The 18,757-nt window shown below is 40.4% G+C and overlaps 1 long non-coding RNA gene across 1 annotated transcript in view; it reads left to right on the top strand.

Annotated features, from left to right (window-relative positions):
• LOC142855415 (uncharacterized) overlaps positions 1-18,512 on the top strand; it is an 80,691-nt gene extending 62,179 nt beyond the window's left edge. Inside the window, exons 2-3 of the long non-coding RNA XR_012911505.1 lie at positions 10,459-10,584; positions 18,435-18,512. This is a non-coding gene — a long non-coding RNA (uncharacterized LOC142855415). The remainder of the gene's footprint in view (positions 1-10,458; positions 10,585-18,434) is intronic.
• The last annotated feature ends 245 nt before the right edge of the window (positions 18,513-18,757 follow it).

The following is an 18,757-nucleotide window of genomic DNA, read 5'->3' as shown; positions in this document are numbered from 1 at the left end:
TGGTGATGGGGAAACCATTTGGGTTATAAAACAATCACTTTTTATTGGTACAGACAGTTATAATTTTAGAGTTGAAGACTATCATAGTTACTTGTCTATTGCTGTGAAGAGGCACCATGACCAAGACAACTCATAGAAGAATTAATTTATTGTAGACTTACAGCTTCAGAGGGTACATCCACGGTCATCATGGTGAGGAACATGACAGTGGGGAGTCAGGCATGATGCTGGAGCAGTAGCTGAGAGAAAGGTAGGAATGGAGAGAGGGAAAGAGAGATAGACAGAGACAGACAGAGAGACAGAGACACACAGAGAGATAGAAAGTCAGAGAGTTACAGGGAGGGAGGGAGGCAGAGCCAAAGACAATGGCAGTGGCAGAAGCGGCTTGAGCCTGGTATAATTGTTGAAACCTCAAAGTCTGCCCCCAGTGTGACACACCTCCTCCAACACGGCCAAACTTCTTAATCTTTATTACTATTATTATTAATTATATTGAGCTTTACATTTTTCTCTGCCTCTCCCTTCCCCTTCAACCCTCTCCCATGGTCCCCATGCTCCCAATTTACTCAGGAGATCTTGTCTTTTTCTACTTCCCATGTAGATTAGATCTATGTATGTCTCTCTTAGAGTCCTCATTGTTGTCTAGGTTCTCTGGGACTGTGATTTGTAGACTGGTTTTCTTTGCTTTATGTTTAAAAACCACTTATGAGTAAGTACATATAATTGTCTTTCTGGGTCTTAGTTACTTCACTCAATATGTTTTCTACATCTATTCATTTGCTTGCAAATTTCAAGATGTCATTATTTTATTCTGCTGTGTAGCACTCCATTGTGTAAATGTACCACATTTTCTTTATCCATTTTTCAGTCAAGGGGCATTTAGATTGTTTCCAGATTTTGGCCATGACAAACAATGCTGCTATGAACATAGTTGAGCACATGTCCTTGTGGCACGATTGAGTATCCTTTGGATATATACCCAAAATTATATATTTTTGATATTGCTTGGTCTTGAGGAAGGTTGTTTCCTAATTTTCTGAGAAATAGCCACACTGATATCCAAAGGGGCTGTATCAGCATGCACTCCCACCAGCAATGCAGGAGTGTTCACTTTTCCCCACAACCTCTCCAGCATAAGTTGTCATCAGTGTTTTTGATCTTGGTCATTCTTACAGGTGTAAGATGGACTCTCAGAGTTCTTTTGATTTGTATTTCAGTAATGGCTAATGATGTTGAGCATTTCCTTAAGTGTCTTTCAGCCATTTTAGATTCCTCTGTCGAGAGTTCTCTGTTTAGGTCTGTACTCCATTTATTATTGGATTATGTGATCTTTTGGTGATCAATTTCTTGTTTTCTTTGAATATTTTGGAGGTCAGACCTTTGTCTGATGTGGGGGTTGGTGACGATCTTTTCCCATTCTGTAGGCTGTTGTTTTGTCTTGTTGACCATGTCCTTTGCTTTACAGAAGCCTTTCAGTTTCAGGAGGTTTCATTTATTAATTATTTCTCACAGTGTCTGTGTTACTGGGGTTATATTTAGGAAGTGGTCTTCTGTGCCAATGCATTCAAGGGTGCTTCCCACTTTCTTGTCTATGAGGTTCAGTGTGGCTAGCTTTATATTGAGGTCTTTGATCCATTTGGACCTGAATTTTGTGCATGGTAATAGATATGGATCTATTTTCATTCTTCTACATGTTGATATCCAGTTATGCCAGCGCCATTTATTAAATATGCTTTCTTTATGCCATTTGACATATTTTGCTTCTTTGTCAAATATCAGGTGTTTGAAGGTGAGTGGATTAATGCTATTAATATTAATAATTAATATTGATTCAGTTTCATTGGTCCTTCAGTCTGTTTTCAGTACTGTGACTCTGTAGTAGAGTTTGAAGTCAGGAATTGTGATGCCTCCAGAAGTTCTTTTATTGTACAGAATTGTTTTGGCTATCCTGGTTTTTTTTTTTTTTGCACTTCCATATGAAGTTGAGTACCATTCTTTTGAGGTCTGTGAAGAATTTTGCTGCATTGAATCTGTATATTGCTTTTGGTAAGATCACCATTTTTACTATGTTAATTCTACCTGCCCAAGAGCATGGGAGATCTTTCCACTTTCTGGTGTCTTCAATTTCTTTCTTCAAAGATTTAAAGTTCTTGTCATACATAACATGACCAAGGCCTGCTTGTTGGGGTTTATGTCCTACCCAGTTTTCCACAGCTGGCGAGCCCCAAAGAAAATCACACAGAGATCTCTATAAGTTATAAAGCTGATTGGCCCATTAGCTCAGGCTACTTATTAGCTCTTGTAGCTTTTATTAACCCATTATTTTGATCTATTTTTGCCATATGGCTCAGTACCTTTTTTAGCTGGCAGGTCACATCCTGCTTCCTCAGTGGTCTGTGCAGGACTGAGGGACATCAACTTCCTCCTTCCCAGATTTCTCCTGTTCTCATTGCATCATTTTTACTTTCTGTCAGGTTTTCCCACCTATACTTTCTGTCTGGCCAATCAGCATTTATTTAAAACATGATTGACAGATTACAGACAATTTCCATGCACCACTTCCCCCTCTTTTTTTTTTAAAGGAAAATGTCCATAGTTCATTTTTTTGGGAATATGGTCATAGTATTCCAGGCTACTTACAGCTGGTTGGGGGCGCTGATAATCTTATGGGGACCTAAAGAAAAATTAGAGTTATGATCAAGTCCCGACTGAAGTATCCTGTGAGTCTTGATTATCTCAGGCAGCAGTCTTGAACCTGTTCTGGATGAAGAACTCAGACATCTGGGCCATCTATTCCTGCCGGAGATTTTCTAGGTGGTCTTCCTTGATCAAAGCTGACTTTTTTTTTAACTCTGAATAAATTCAGAGCCTCTTGTTTTATGTGAAAACAAAAGAAAAATCTCTTCTCCAAAGTAACACACTTTTTGACTTCAATTTTGAAGTAAAGGTATTTTCAAAATACCTATCTTGGTTTAATTCTGCAGCATTTATAAGCAAATATCTTTTAGCAACTATTGCTCTTTCCTCAGTATTCAAAAAATTTAAAGAGAGCATAATAGCATACAGTATCAAGATTCTCTGTGTATTTTCCATCTTTACGTGGCTTTATTTTAACCTCTATTTCTTTTATTTTTACTTTTAACTTTTGGCTTTTTGAGATAGGTTTTCTGTGTATCTTTGTCCTGGAACTCCCTTTGTAAACCAGGATATACTTGAACCCACAGAGATCTGTCTGTCTCTGCCTCCCAGGCAAATCCTACCTGTGTGCACCACCACAACTAGCTTCGACTGTTTTGTTTTTTTTTTTACTTTGAGAACTTTAACCTTTAGTCTGTATATATATATTTAACATACTGTAAACAACTTAGAGGTTTTTTGGTTAGAGTTACTCTGAGATAGTTTATGCTATTTGTGGCTATTGTGAAGAGTGTTGTTTCTCTGATCTCTTTCTCGGCCCATTTATTATCAGTGTAAAGGAGGGCTACTGATTTTTTTCAAGTAAATCTTGTATCCTGCTACATTACTGAAAGTGTTTATGAGTTGTAGAAGCTCCTTGGTAGAATTTTTTGGGTCACTTAAGTAAACTATCATATCATTAACAAATAGTAAGAGTTTGACTTCTTCTTTTCTGATTTGTATCCCCTTGATATCCTTTTATTGTCTTATTTCTCTAGCTAGGACCTCAATAACTATATTGAATAGATATGGAGAAAGTGGACAACCTTGTCTTATTCTTGACTTCAGTGGGATGGCTGTGAGTGTCTCAACATTTAGTTTGATGTTGGCTGTTGACTTGCTATATATTGGCTTTATTATGTTTAGGTATGATCCTTGTATTCCTGCTTTCTCCAAGACCCTTATCATGAAGGGATGTTGTATTTTGTTGAAAGCTTTTCAGCATCTAATGAGATGATCATGCGGTTTTAATTTTTAGTTTGTTTATATGGATTACGTTGACAGATTTTCATATGTTGAACCATCCCTGCATCTCTGGGATGAGTCTGACTGATCATGGTGGATGATGGTTCTGATGTGTTCTTGGATTTGATTTGCCAGTGTTTTGTTGAGTATTTTTGCATCGATGTTCATGAGTAAGATTGGTTTGTAATTCTCTTTCTTAGTAATATCTTTATGTGGTTTGGGTATCAGGGTAATTGTGGCCTCAGAAAAAGAGTTTGTCATTGTTCTTTCTGTTTCTATTATGTGAAACAATTTGAGGAGTATTGATATTACTTCTCCTTTGAAAATATTGTAGAATTCTGAGCTTAAACCATCTGGTTCTGGGCTTTTTTTTGTTTGGGAGACTTTTGATGACTGTTTCTATTTCTTTAGCAGCTATAGGTCTGTTTAATTGCTTTTATGTTCTTTATTTAATTTAGTAACTAATATTTATTCAGAAAGTTGTCCATTTCCTTTAAGTTTTCCAATTTTGTGGAGTACAGGTTTCAAAATATGACCAGATGATTTTCTGTATTTCCTCCATGTCTATTGTTATATCCCCCTTTCCATTTCTGATTTTGTTAATTTGGATATTCTCTCTCTGCCTTTTGGTTAGTTTGGATAAAGATTTGTCTATTTTGTTAATTTTTCTTGAAGAACCAACTCTTTTTCTCATTGATTCTTTGTATTGTTTTCTTTGTTTCTATTTTGTTGATTTCAGCTCTCAATTTGATTATTTCCTGCATTCTCTTGGGTGAGTTTGCTTCTTTTTGTTCTAAAGTTTTCAAATGCTCTGTTAATTTACTAGTGTGGGATTTTTACTGCTTCTTTATGTAGGCATTTAGTGCTATGAACTTTTCTCTTAACACTGCTTTCATTGTGTCCCATAAATTTGGGCATGTTATGTAGTTATTTTCATTGAATTTTAGGAAGTCTTTAAGCTCTCTCTTTATTTCTTCCTTGCCCAATTGATGACTCATGTGAGCATTGTTTAATTTCCATGTATTTGTGGGCTTTCAGAAATTATTTTTGCTCTTGAATTCTAGTTTAAAGCCACGGTGATCCCATAAGATACATGGGTTATTCCATTTTTTTTATCTGTTGAGGTTTGTTTTGTTACTGAGTATGTGGTCAGTTTTTGATAAGGTTCCATGAGATGCTGAGAAGAAGGTATATTCTTTTATATTTGAATGGAATATTCTATAGATGTCTGTTAAGTCCATTTGAGTCATTACACCTGTTAGTTCCCTTATTTCTCTGTTCATTTTTTGTCTGACTAACTGGTCCAATGGTGAGAGTGGAGTGCTGAAATCTCTCAATATTAGTGTGTGGGGTTTAATGTATGATTTAAACTTTAGAAGTGTTTTTTATTTCAAATGAGGTTTCCCTGTATTTGGGGCATAGATGTTCAGTATTGAGATTTCCTTTTGATGGATTTTTCCTTTGACTAATATGAAATGTTCTTCTTTGACTCTTTTGATTGATTTTAGTTTGAAATCTTTTTTGTTAGATATTGGGATAGCTATACCAGCTTGTTTCTTAGGTTCATTTGATTGGAATTTTTTTCCAACCCTTTACTCTGAGGTGATGTCTGTCTTTGAGGTTGAGGTGTGTTTCCTGTATATAGCAGAAGGATGGATTCTGTTTTCATATCCAATCTGTTGTCCTTTTTAGTTGAGTTGAGTCTATTTATATTAAGGGATATTAATGACCACTGATTGTCATCTCCTGTTAATTTAGTTTTTGTTTTTAGTGCTGTTAATTTGTGTGCTTTTTTTCTTCTTTGGGATTTGCTGCAGTGAGATTATCAATTGTCTGTGTTTTTGTTGGTCTAGCCAATTTCATGGGATTGGAGTTTGCCTTCTAGTACTTTGTGTAGGGTTGGTTTTGTGGCTAGGTATTGATTAAATTTGGTTTTGTCATGAAATATCTTGTTTTGTCCTTCTATGGTGATTGAAAGTTTACTGGGTATAGTAGTCTGGGCTGGTATCCATGGCCTCTTAATGACTGTATAGTGCTTGACTAGGACCTTCTGGTTTTCATTGTTTCCATTGAGAAGTCAGGTGTAATTATCATAGGTCTGCCTTTATATGTTACTTGGCCTTTTTCCTTTGCAGCTCTTAATATTCTTCTTTGTTCTGTATGTTTAGTGTTTTGATTATTATGTGGCAAGGGTTCTTTTTTTTTGATCCAATCTATTTGGTGCTCTGTAAGCTTCTTGTATCTTCATAGGCACATCATTCTTTAGGTTGGAGAAGTTTTCTTTTATGATTTTGTTAAATATATTTTCTGTGCTTTTGAGTTGAACTTCTTCTATGCCTATTATTTTTAGGTTTGATCTTTTCATTGTGTCCCATATTTCTTGCATGTTTTGTGTTAAGCTTTTCTTAGATTTAATGTTTTCTTTGACTGATGAGTCTATTTCCTCTATTGTATCTTCAGTGCTTGAGATTCTCTCTTCCATCCCTTGTATTCTGTTGTTTATGCTTGCATTTGTGATTTCTGATAATTTTCTCATGATTTCTGTTTCTTTAATTCCCTTGGCTTGAGTATTCTTTATTGTCCTGATTTCACTTTTTAAGTTTTGAATAGTTTTCTTCATATGCTTGATTGCTTTTTCTTGGTTTTCTTTAAGGGATTTGTTGATGTCTTCAAATTTTTTCCTTGTCTTTTCCTCCATTTCTTTGAGGGAATTTCTCATTTCTTCTTTAAGGGCCTCAAACATTCTCCTTAAGTTACTTTTTAGGTCATTTTCTTCTGCTTCATCTATATTTGGTTGTTCAAGTCTTGCTGTTGTAGGGTCACTAGATTTTACTTGTGTTATGTTGCTCTTTGGGGTGTTGTGTGTGTTCTTATCTTGTCTACCCATATTTTTCTCTATTTGGTATAGTTGGAGCTATTTGTGACTCTGGTGATCAGTCTTCCAGGTGCCAGGAAATCCAAGGCTCAGATGGCTGCTCCTCATGGTGCGGTCAGTGCGATGGTTCCAATTATCCTGTTGGTCACTCTGTGTTCTTGGGGGGTCACACAGCACTGCTGGGGTTTGCTCTGCTCCTGTGGAGTTCATTGTCTCAGGCCTGCTCTGGGCTGGGTTGCTGGCTCAGACCTGTTTCTGTAAATGTCCCTGGTCTGGATCACTCCTGTAGAGGTCACTGGTTTGGAGTTGGTCCTGCAAAGGTATCTCAGTCCAATCTATACCCTTAGAGGTCCTAGACTCAGGTGTGCCTGGACCCACAGAGGATCTGGCTCAGGCCTACTCCCTCAGAGGTCCCAGACTCATTTCCAACCTACAGAAGTTTTTGGTTCCTGCTACTCCCTCGGAGATCCCAGACTGATGGTCACACCAGCAAAGGTTTTGGCTCAGGCCTATTCCACTAGAGGTCCCAGACCCACACCAAGCCCTGCAGGGGTCTCTGGTTCTGCCTACTTCCTCAGAGGTTCCAGACTCATGCTCAGACTTGCAGAGGTCCTGTTTCAGGCCTAGTTCCTTGGAGGTCCCAGACTCACACCTGGAATGGCAGGGGCCCTGGCTCAGGTCTACTTCTACAAAGGTCTCAGACTCATGCCCAGACATGCAGAGATCTCTGGATCCTGCCTACATCCTTGTAGGTTCCAGACTCATGCCTTGACCTGCAGAGGTCTCTGGCTCTGGCCCACTCCCTCAGCCGTTGTTCCCTTGTGCCTACTCCAGTGGATTTTACTGTCTCAGGTCTGCTCCAACCTAGGTCAGTGGCTCAGTCCTGTTTCCATAATGACCCTGGTCTGGATCCGCTCCTGCTCATGTGTAGTTTGTTGTTTCTGTTCAGTTTTGGCCTAGGTCACTGGCTGAGTCCTGTTTCTATAGAGTTTGCCATCCCAGGCCTGCTCCAGCGCAGGCTGTTAACTGAGTCCTGCTCCTGTGGAGTTTGCTGGCTCAGGCTTGCTTTGGTCTAGGTTGCTGGCTTAGTCCTGTTCCTGTGGAGTTCGCTCCACACTTCCTAACCTTTCCCAGATAGTTCCACCAACTGTAGACCACGTATCCAAACCTTTGAGCCTATATGGACCACTTCCTTGAAATGAACAAAAAAAGTTTATTCCCTCTGTTTTTGATCTTCATTTCTTGTCACCAAGCTAGTCTACCTCTTAAGAACTATGTTTTCAGTGGGTAGTGGTGGCTCATGCCTTTAATGCCAGCACTCAGGAGAAAAAGGCACGTGGATCTCTGTGAGTTCAAGGTCATCCTGGTCTACAGAGTGAATTCTGGGATAACCAAAGCTACACACACACACACACACACACACACACACACACACACACACACAAACCCTGTCTTGAGAAAACAACCTCCATACCCTAAAAAAAGATAAGAGAACTACATATAAAGAAAGAGGATACTAGAAGATACACAAATACCCCAACCCATCAACCAAATACTTAAATTGCTAAATAGCAACCATTTTCCCAATTTAGAAAATCTCTTTAGACAGAATTTTAGAATACTGAGCATCCAATCCTCTTTCAATGTTCATTCTTTTTCCCATGATGGTTCCTGCATGTCAAGAGCTTTAGTTATCTTCATGACAAGGATAAGGTGATGGAGTGTGCTTCTTTTTCTCTGAGCAAACAGTGTGCATATGGCCCCATGTCTAGACTAATATCGTCTGAGATCATATCAGGTTCATGACTCAGATGGATTTGACAGGGCTTACATTGTGCTGACATTCTTGCTTCCTGTAGCTGAAGGGCTGAGCTTTCTGAAAAGCCAACTCCAATCCAATCATGTGGGGCAAACAAATTCCAAATAGACCCAAATTATCCCTACTTTCTTATCTTTGTGCTCTTGTCCTGTGCCCTCCTCTTGATGTTAGTACTCATGAATTGGTAGTGGCAAGCAGATAATGACAACACTGGGAATGTTATTTCTGGGGTTGCATAAAATTATAATGTTTCTTGCTACTAGATTGTCTAGTATTTTCCATGCTACTGGTTTGACAAAAGAAGACAGAGAGTTAACTTGCTAAGGCTGAGAGCAGATTCTGGCTGACAGCCATCAATAAACTGAGACCATTTGGTCTTTGTCCAAGTGGTTACCAGCCAGGACTAACTGCCCTGTGTAAGAAGGAGCTCTGCTCTCAGAGCTTCAAAAATGGTTCTTCTTTGGTTTATCAAGACACATGAGTCAGTTCCTTAAAATGAACATTTTTCAGAAATATAGAGTTGGCTCTTTGGTTAAGAGCACTGGCTGTTCTTCCAGAGGACCAGGCTCAGTTCCTAGTACTTACATGGTAGCTCACTCCTTTCTGGAACTCAAGTTCCAGATCTGACACCCTCTTCTGTCCTCACAGACATATATGCAGTCAAAAAATAGACAATAAAGACTTAAAAGTGGTTTTTAAGTTTCCCTAAAATTCAGCATTTGTGTTAGCTGCTTCCATATGAAGAGTGAGTTGTTACTGTGAGATAAGCATGCTATTAGCTGCTCTCTCTGAAAACACCACTGTCTGGAGTTTAATATAGCGTGCCTTCAATATGCTGCCATAGAACTTGTCTGCTTATTACCCCTATGACACTGGTCAAATAGAGCTAAATCGCCATTGCTGTAGAATAGTAGTTTAAGGTGTATTGCTGTTTTTTATGCTGCATTTGTTTAGCTCTGCAAAGCTGTGATTCTTTGTCTGAAACACCTGATGGTCTAATAAAGTGCTGAATGGCCAATAGTGAGGCAGGAGAAAGGGTAGGCAGGGTTGGCAGGCAGAGAGGATAAATAGGAGGAAAGCTCTGGAAGAGGAGAAGCAAGAGAACAAGAAGAGGAGGACATCAGGGGCCAGCCACAGAGTAAGAGTGAAGGTAAGATATACAGAAGCAAGAAAAGGAAAAAGCCCAGAGGCAAAAGGCAGTTGGGATAATTTAAGAACATCTAGCAAGAAATAAGACGAGCTAAGGCCAGGCATTCATAAGTAATAATAAGACTTTTTGTGTGTTTGTCTGGGAGTTGGGTGGTGCCCCAATCCCCAAAAGCCTAAAGAGCAAGGAGTTAAAGAAAAATAGCACTCCATTTTTCTCATATGTAAACTATGCAAAGTAAAGGTGACTAGCCTCTATAGAGGACTCGAAGGATTGATTAGGCTTCAAGTTGGCCAGGGAAAGACTATACAAATTTTTGTATATCTCCAGGTACTGTAACAAGTGCCCCATACATCCGTTTATTAAGTCACGTTTTTATAAGTGTCACTACCACCTCACCAACAGAAGAGCTTGTACTCAATGAGTGTTCATTCATTAAACACAAATTTGAAATTACACAGCCAGACACGATCATGCCTAAGACAGACCAACTGCTACAGATGGAGGATCTAACGCAACACGTTTGAGACACTCGGGAATATAACTGAAGTCATGTTCAATAATATCGAACATTATTTCAGGCACATCTTGTACAAACTGAAGTGCAGACTAAAAGAGTTCTTGATGCTACCCGCTCTCTACTCCAGACTTAATTTTGCACCAGGGTTTTCATGCTGACCTACATTTTTCTTGCAGTCACAGAGAGGCTTGCTGAGTTCTACGCCGAGGAGTGGACCAGGCATTCTGAGCTGGCAATCAAGCACAATGGTCACCAACTGATGGGAGTGTGGTGGCTCAGAAGACACAGTTCAACATTAGCAGGTTAGAGCTAATTTTTTCTCTTGTGTTTCTATTAATGAGACATAAGTGGTTTTTTTTTTTTTTTTGGTTAAATTAACGTAGTTCATCCGTGGAGGAAAGAACTCGGAACTCAAGATTAGCATTCAGATAATTCTCTTTTGTTTTTAAGAGGGAACAAAAGGAGAGAGCGCCCATTACAGTCTTACTTAACTCTTCTTTGTATAAAAATTTCAGCTTGTCAAACACACGCTATGGAAAGTTCTACACAGCAGCAAGGCCTGTATAATTTTCTATGTTTTAAAAATTTGCAAACTCAATAATGATTGCAAGAAAACAGTGGCCTAACCTCTCAATGCAGATTTAATAATAGTGTACACCACCAAGGCCTCTTATTAGGGGATTTCATCGCTTAAAAACAACGTAGTTCAGGACACGTGCTGGAGCACGAAAGACTCAATTAATTGTAATTAAATAACAGAGGCACACACATTTTTACTTCCTTTCTTTTGGACTATTTTCATTATGTTTAATGTCAACAGTGGTAGAATTGCCATGGTGGAATGGAAATCTATTTTAAAATCGGGCAGGGTCTCACCTGTGTGTGGAAAAAAAGAGCTGCTGTGGCGAACATTATAAAGTTTATAGTTTTATTATGCCAAAATTAGCATTAAATATGTATAGATCAGGAAAAGACTGCCACCGCCCTATGTGAGTGTTTCCCCTGCATGTATGCATGTGAACTACTTGCATGTTTGGTGCCTGCAGAGGCCAGAAGAGGGCATCTGCTTGCTTGGAACTGGAGTTAGAGATGGTTCTGAACCATTGTGTGGCTGTTAGGGGTCAGACCCCAGTCCTCTGCAAGGGCCACAGATGCCCGAAACCAATGGGCCACCTGTCCAGTCCCCAATCTCTTATTTTGATGGCATGAAAACCAAACAGTGAAAAATTATAAAGTCAGTAATTTTAAAATCCTTTTAAAGGACTTATTTATATATTTTTGTGCATATGTGTGTGTGTTTAAGTATGCATGCTTGGGTGTATGCTTCTGCACCAGGATGCACAGTGCCTGAGGAGGCAGAAGAGGGCACTGGATTTCCTGGGACAGGAGCTACCGGCAGCTGTGAACTTCTGTGTGCGTGCTGGGATTCAAACCTGGATCTATGGTATGAGCAGGAAGTGCGGATTTCTTTTAATCACAGGTCACCAACTGATGGGATACTACATAGCCTTAATTCAGAATATCACACGAAGAGCCCTGATAAAGTCTTTGAGAGCCTCTCAAACTTCCTCAGTAACTTCGCAAATCTGGCTCCATCATCTGCAGGACTCTGCCAGGATCACACAGAAAACCCGTTAGGCTTTGAGTGCCTAGTGGCTTGTCCAGTGCCAGAGTTCCAAATGCTTCCACAATCCTCTTCCCAAACAACACGACCAGGGCACAGCTTTACTCCAGTTCCTTCATTCCAAATGCTCTTCTAGTCCTCCTGCCTGCTTTGCCAGAAACAGTGTTTCTCTGTGTAGCCCTGACTGTCCTGGAACTTGCTCTGTAGACCAGGTTAGCCTCAAACTCACAACCTGCATCTGCCTCCCGAGTGCTGGAATTAAGGACGTGGGCCACCACTGCCTGTTTCTAGTTTGTTTTTTATTGCTGTGATAAACACTATGGCCAAAAGCAACCCATAAATGTACGGTTTATTTCAACCTTATTACTATTATTATTATTTGGTTTTTCTGTAGCTTTGAAACCTGTCCTGGAACTAGCTCTTGTAGATCAGGCTGGCCCTGAACTCACAGAAATCTGTCTGTCTCTGTCTCCCAAGTTTTGGGATTAAAGGCATGTGCCACCACTGCCTGGTTTATTTCAACTTTTATAGTTCATTATGAAGGGAAGTCAGGACAGGAACTCAAGGCAGGAACCTGGGAGCAGGAACAGAAGCAGAGATCCCAGAAGAACGCCACTTACCATCTTGTTCCCTGTGGCGTTCTTACATAATCCAGGACCCCTGTACAGAGGTGGTACCCTCTGATGTGACTAGGCCCTCCCACATCAATCATTAATGAAGAAAATGCCCACAGGCTTGCCTACTGACCAGTCTGATGGCGGTAGTTGCTTAGCTGAGGTTCGTTTTCCAGACAACTACAGCTGTGTCATGCAGACAAAAAACTAAACAGCACACCAGACAATTACAGATCCTTCCCCCACAGCTGGCTTGGCCATGGTTCTTACCACAGACTGAGAAGCAAATCAGAAAAGGTGACCATAGGGATTTAATATTGGAATCCAGGATCCTTTCTCAGATAAAAAGGGGCAGATCTGAACCTCAGGACACCATCTTTCTTAATTTAGTGCCACTTAACTGGTGAGTTGACTGCTTATCCCAAGCAGCAGACAAGATACTTTAGCTCAGCCAGTATCTTAAGTTATTACCTTTCTTTTTTTCCCTCCTTTGCACCATCTTCCTCATCCTTTTTGAGCTTTCATGAGAATTTAGGAGGCTTAATAATACCTCATATCCAAGGTTTTTGATTTCTAGTCCCTCATAATACCCACAGATATCGTTTTCATTGACAATGGGTGATGGTCACTTGAAGTTTGGGGCTTTTTGTTCTTAGACCTTGGCAGCAGGCGAGAACTCTCCAATTGTTTGGACCCCCGGTGTGTGAATGTTGCTTTTGCAGGTAAGCCATTGTCCTAACTGAGGGTGGCATGGGCTTAGGGCTAAGGCAACAGTGATTCTTCATTTCTGGCAGAGTGGGGTCTCTCCTTCATGACCCTCCCACCTTAGGCTTGTCTTTCACAATGAAGGCAAGCGAAGAACAGATGAGACTTCTGCTTTTCACCTCAGAAAGTGTGAAAACATACTTGACTTTGGTTGTACTACAATGCAGAATGACAAGCAAAAATATCTTATCTGTTGACCAGTGGACCCTGAAAACTCATCATTTGCTATAAAAATGCAATGGTTAGTGGTTAGATGATCTTCAGACTAGAAAATTCTTTCATGCTGCTCAGTAAACACTGTTAAGTGACATTCATTTTTTTGGGATGATCAGAACTTCTAAAATTATTTGCAGTAATAATTTAATTAGTTACACAAAGGCTTTTTATGTGAAGGATTTAGAACAGTTATTCATCATACCTGCCAGGGATGATGGAAGAGAAAGGGAACCATTGGTGAGGGAACCGGCTAGGGTTAGTTTTTATATAACTAAGTGGTTCAAAAGACAGGTCTGAGATGTCATGATGACAGAAGGAAGACCTACCAGAAATATCTGTACTGAAGGTCATCTAAATTGTCTTAGGATATGACTCAGCTTGGCACAGTCTCACTGTTTTCTGACGTCAATCCAGTGAAGTGCTAAGAGAAATGACCCATATTCAGGAGATGGACAAGATGGCGACCAGACATGTCTTCAACATCCATGTGGTACAGTCCAGGGAGTCCACACAGATACATGCTTCTTTCATCCTTAGGGCAACCCTGAAGTTACCTGTGAGTTTGCAAATCTAAGTCCATTAGAACTGAATGGCTTCTTTGAGAATGTCTCAAAGATCTCATTCTGGTTTAGGGCACTGGCTATAGACTGACCGGTTACTACACAGTCCTGTGTCTCATTCAGCTGACGAGTTTTACCACCCTGTTCCTGGCTATACTAACTTTCTGAATTCTCTTTGAAAGTATCTGTGTATCCTTGATGCTTTGGTCATAAATGACTGAACTAGATCCTCTGATTTGTTTTCAGATGAATCGTGTGTGAGGCCCACTTTTAAATTTCTGAAAATTCTACTCTAACAGTGTTGAGGGGGATGGTCCAAGGCCACTGATCTGAAAATTTTGGGGGGAGAGAGAGAGAATTAGGTTGCTGTGATGAAAGGAGAGAAGTATGCCATTATGTATATATGTATGAGCACAAAACACACACACACACACACACACACACACACACACACACACACACACACGTCATTTATATAAAATCAATAACCTTGAAAGGAAAAAGACAATAAGAAGGAAGAACAACAGTAAACGAAAAACAGAGGAAGAGAGAAAGAGAGAAAGGAAGGAAGGAAGGAAAGAAGGAAGGAAGGAAGGAAGGAAGGAAGGAAGGAAGTGTAGTAATAAGGGCGGCGGCAGGGTTGCGTCCCCAAGACCCCAGCCACCTGGCTCGGCTAGCTTATGCCCCGAAATAATTACACGGACACTGTATTCTTTTAAACACTGCTTTGGCCCTTAGCTCTAGCCCTTACTGGCTAATTCTCACATATTAATTTAGCCCATTTCTAATCATCTGTGTAGCGCCCCTAGGTGCGCTTACCGGGAAGATTCTAGCCTAAGTCCATCCTGGGTGGGAGCTTCATAGCGTGCGTCTTCCCTGGAGCAGGTAGCATGGCGTCTCTCTTGCGTCTGCTCCGGAGAGGAGAGCTGTGGAGTCTGACCTCACTTCCTCTTCCTCCCAGCGTTTTGTTCTGTTTACTCCTCCCACCTATCTCCTAACCAATGAGCCAAGCAGTTTCTTTATTGCTTAACCAATGAAATCAACAGATTGATATGACACTCCCACATCAAGGAAGGAAGGAAGATCTGCTTTTTAAAACTTACTAATGTGGGATTTTACTCTTTACCACAGGGCTGAGAATTTATCTCATGTGTACAGTTATTTGTGTTTGTATGTGTCTCTCTGTGTGTGCGTGTGTATAGAAAGATTTGTGCACACAATTCAGGTGTCTTGGATGACAGAAGAATCCTGGACTAGGAGTCTCAGGCTGTTGTGAGATGCCTGGTGTGGGTGCTAGACACTGAACTCAGATCCTCTGTGCAAGAGCAATCTGTGCTCTTAACCACTGAACCATCTCTCCAGCCCAGAGGAGAAGTAGTTTAAACATATACTTGTATCATTGATCTTATCAGAAGTCTAAATTTGCTTAAATGTCAAGAGTTCAAATATATAGATAAATGTTTCTGTACATAAAATAAAAACAATACAGTATTAAAGCATAATTTATTATTGCTCTTGAAGTGGAGGAAGACCCTTTGTGATTCTCAGTTTCTTTTATTTTTGTGATTATAATTTAATTACAACATTTCTTCCTCTCCTCCCAGCCCTAGTCTCTTCAGCAACAAAAGGACGGAGCCTGCCTGTTTTATCATTAAAGTACTAAAATTCTATAATTACTGGAAGATTGGTTCTTGAAATGAAAAAAAAAATCTATGTAATTACTTTTAAAGTCTCAAAAAAATAGAAGAAGAGAGAAACAAGGTAGCTAAGTGAGCACAGGAAAGACTAGAAGAGAAAGTTACATTAGACTAAAAGGCGAGGCGGGAGCTGAGAGGAGGTGAAGAAAAGGAGGGAGACAGGGAGGGATTTGGTGACTGTCATCTGCAGTTTCCTTGTTAGTGGGTGAGCCCCAGAGCACAGCCTCTGGTGCTGTGCCTCCTTTCGAGGCTGCATCTCACTGGCTGAGAACTCACGTAGCCTATGCTTGTGAGCCCCAGAAGGTCTGCCTCTCTCTGCCCAGCCCTGACCGCAGCACAGGCGGCATGGATTGCTGGCAATCCATCACTGTTTCAACTTCTCTGTGTTTGCTTGCCAACCCGAGAGCAGAGCTATGGAGACAAAAATCCATTCCTACTTATTTATGTATTTCTCACATTTATATATTTGTGTGTTATGTGTGTGTGTACACATATCATCATGTGTGTAGAAGTCAGATGACAACTTAGAAGAGTCCGTTCTCTCACTCTACTGTGAAGATTCTGAGGACTGAGCCCAGGTCACCAGGGTTGGTGGCAAGGGCCTTAAGGCACCATTACCCCATTAGCTGTTTCTTAAATTTTCACACAGGGATTCACTTTTAAGAAAGAAATCATCTAGCTCTATGGATATTGATGGAAATGACCTCTTCCCTGCTACACTAAGGAGAAGTGAGATTTCCCAGGCACACACTAACTTCAGAGAGCCTCTTCCCCCTGGAATATCCCTTCTCTTGTTTAGCTAACATTCCACCCTCTGCTTTTCCTTCCAATGAGTTTGCCTGTTTCAGCATGCCCTGCTGGACATTTGCCGACTCAAATCTCCTAGTTGCTAATTACCTGACTGAAGAATGTGAAAAAAGAAATAGAAAACTTACCTTGAGTATTTGCTTCTCCCATCAATCACAGATAATCAAATTATGCACAAACTGAAGGCATTTGTTAATCTTATTTGAATGAGTAGGTAGAAAGAGAACATAAATAAAATTAGAAAATTATTATAGCACTCTCTTCTACTTGCACATTAAATGGAGCATGCCATTTCACTGCTGCTTTGCCAAGACATCTGTAATACAATATCATTTTCCTATGGTTCCAGGTTAAAAGGAAAGATGAGGAGATGCTAGTTATAATGAAATCACAGTACCTGAATGCCAGCTGTCCCTCCTCATCTACACTCTCCTGCAGGTTGGGCTAGAACAGCCAGGCTACTCTTTTGATTTTAATGAGTCATTTTGTAGCATAATTCAGTTCCTTGTCTTCTTCTTTTTGAATATATTTTAATTTTTTTTTAGAACTTTGGACATGTGTACAATGTATTTCAATTGTATTCATCCTACTTCCTCCTCCAACTTCTCCTGTCCTTCAACTCCTTCTGGAATTCCTCCAACATCCCCTTCCCAGTTTTGTGAGCCCACCTCCCTACACCTTTTCTTTTTCATAATTCACCAAATCTGGTTAGTTCTGTCCACATACACAGGCGTGCGATGCCATCTGCTGGAGTGTGGTCAGCCCACTAGGGGCCACACCCCTAAAGAAAACTGATTCTTCCTCCTGTTTTGCCAATAACACCTCAGGTGGGGGCGGGGGCTTGTGTGTCATTTCCCCGTTCCTGCTGGAGTGTTGGCGGCTTTGGCTGCTTGGCATTGTACAGGCAATCCCAGCGTCTCTGAATTCCCGAATGCAGTGGTCCTGTCTCATTCAAATGACCCTGTTTACTTCCACTTTTCCTGATCTTTGGCTCTTATAAATTTTCTGCTCTCTTTTCTGGAGTGTTCCTTGAGCCTTGAGGCATAGGGTGTGACACAGATGTCCCATTTAGGGCCAACCTCTCCACAGATACTGTTTATGCTTTGACCAGTTGTGAGTCCCTATATTTTTGGCAGAATATTCTTTTAATCTTCAAGGCTTATCATACTTGCTGTCAGATCTCCCATCTTTAATTCACCTTCAAGCAGTGACCAATTTAGTCCACTTTAAATTAGCTATGCACTGAAGGCACTACACTGTGTTGACCTAGTAATTAAGCCCTTAACAGTTGATCCAATGTTCAAACACCTAAAGCTACCATTTCTTTCCTTAGATTTTTTTTTCTTATTCTTAGTAAAGTCTTCCAATTCGTTTTCAATGTTTATGGTGGGAAAAGAGAAATCAATTCCATGCCAAATGCATTCCGTATTGGGTACTAAGTGGAGTCAGGTAACAGCTGTCCAATCTAAACTTTGGTGGATAATTAGCATGTTCAATATCCAAAGAAACAGGTAATTGTTGTGATTCATGAACACGTTGCCAGGGTAGATATTTCACAGCTCAGATATCTTCCCCTAAAGAGAGGAGCTGCCTAGAGCGTTCAGTAGCAAAATGCTGTTTTCTTCCCGTTTGAAGAAAATTGCTGTTTACTTTGGGGATCTTCTTGGCATTTAGCTGTTTCTTCTTTATTTTTCCCCTCTTTATTTTTTTTTCCTTGATGATGTTCAGAAAAATGATGAAGTATGAAAATTTCACCAGGGAAGGCGTGAAAGCCATCCCGCTGGAGGGAAATTGGAGCAGCACCTGGGCTGTGTTGCTGTGGTGGGTAATACGTATGCACATCCTTAGTCTGATTTCTATGTTTTACAGCTCACAAAGCTTTATATCCGGGATGAACATGCTCTTGTTACTGCTTCCTTCTTGTTGCCAAGTAGTCTGAGGTGCAGGAATTTTTCTAGCAGCACTGAGTGACCACGAGGTGAGTAGAATGCAGACCTGCTGCGTGCTCTCTGTTGACCTGAGAATGCTTTCAAGAAGAGCAAGATGTCTCCATGACCCAGTTGGTTTCCCCATGCTCTGCCAACTTGACAAAAATTCAGTCGGTTGCCTGATACGTGGAATCAGGGGAGCCTAGGACTATATTGTAGGGACTGGATGAAGCCTTCACTGAAGGTGTAAGATGATGAAATCCT

The sequence above is a fragment of the Microtus pennsylvanicus genome, chromosome 8 (genome assembly GCF_037038515.1).
Source record: "Microtus pennsylvanicus isolate mMicPen1 chromosome 8, mMicPen1.hap1, whole genome shotgun sequence".
In the NCBI taxonomy this organism is placed as follows: Eukaryota; Metazoa; Chordata; class Mammalia; order Rodentia; family Cricetidae; genus Microtus; species Microtus pennsylvanicus.
The sequence above is the reverse complement of the archived record's forward strand: the minus strand, read 5'-3'. Positions and strand labels throughout refer to the sequence as shown.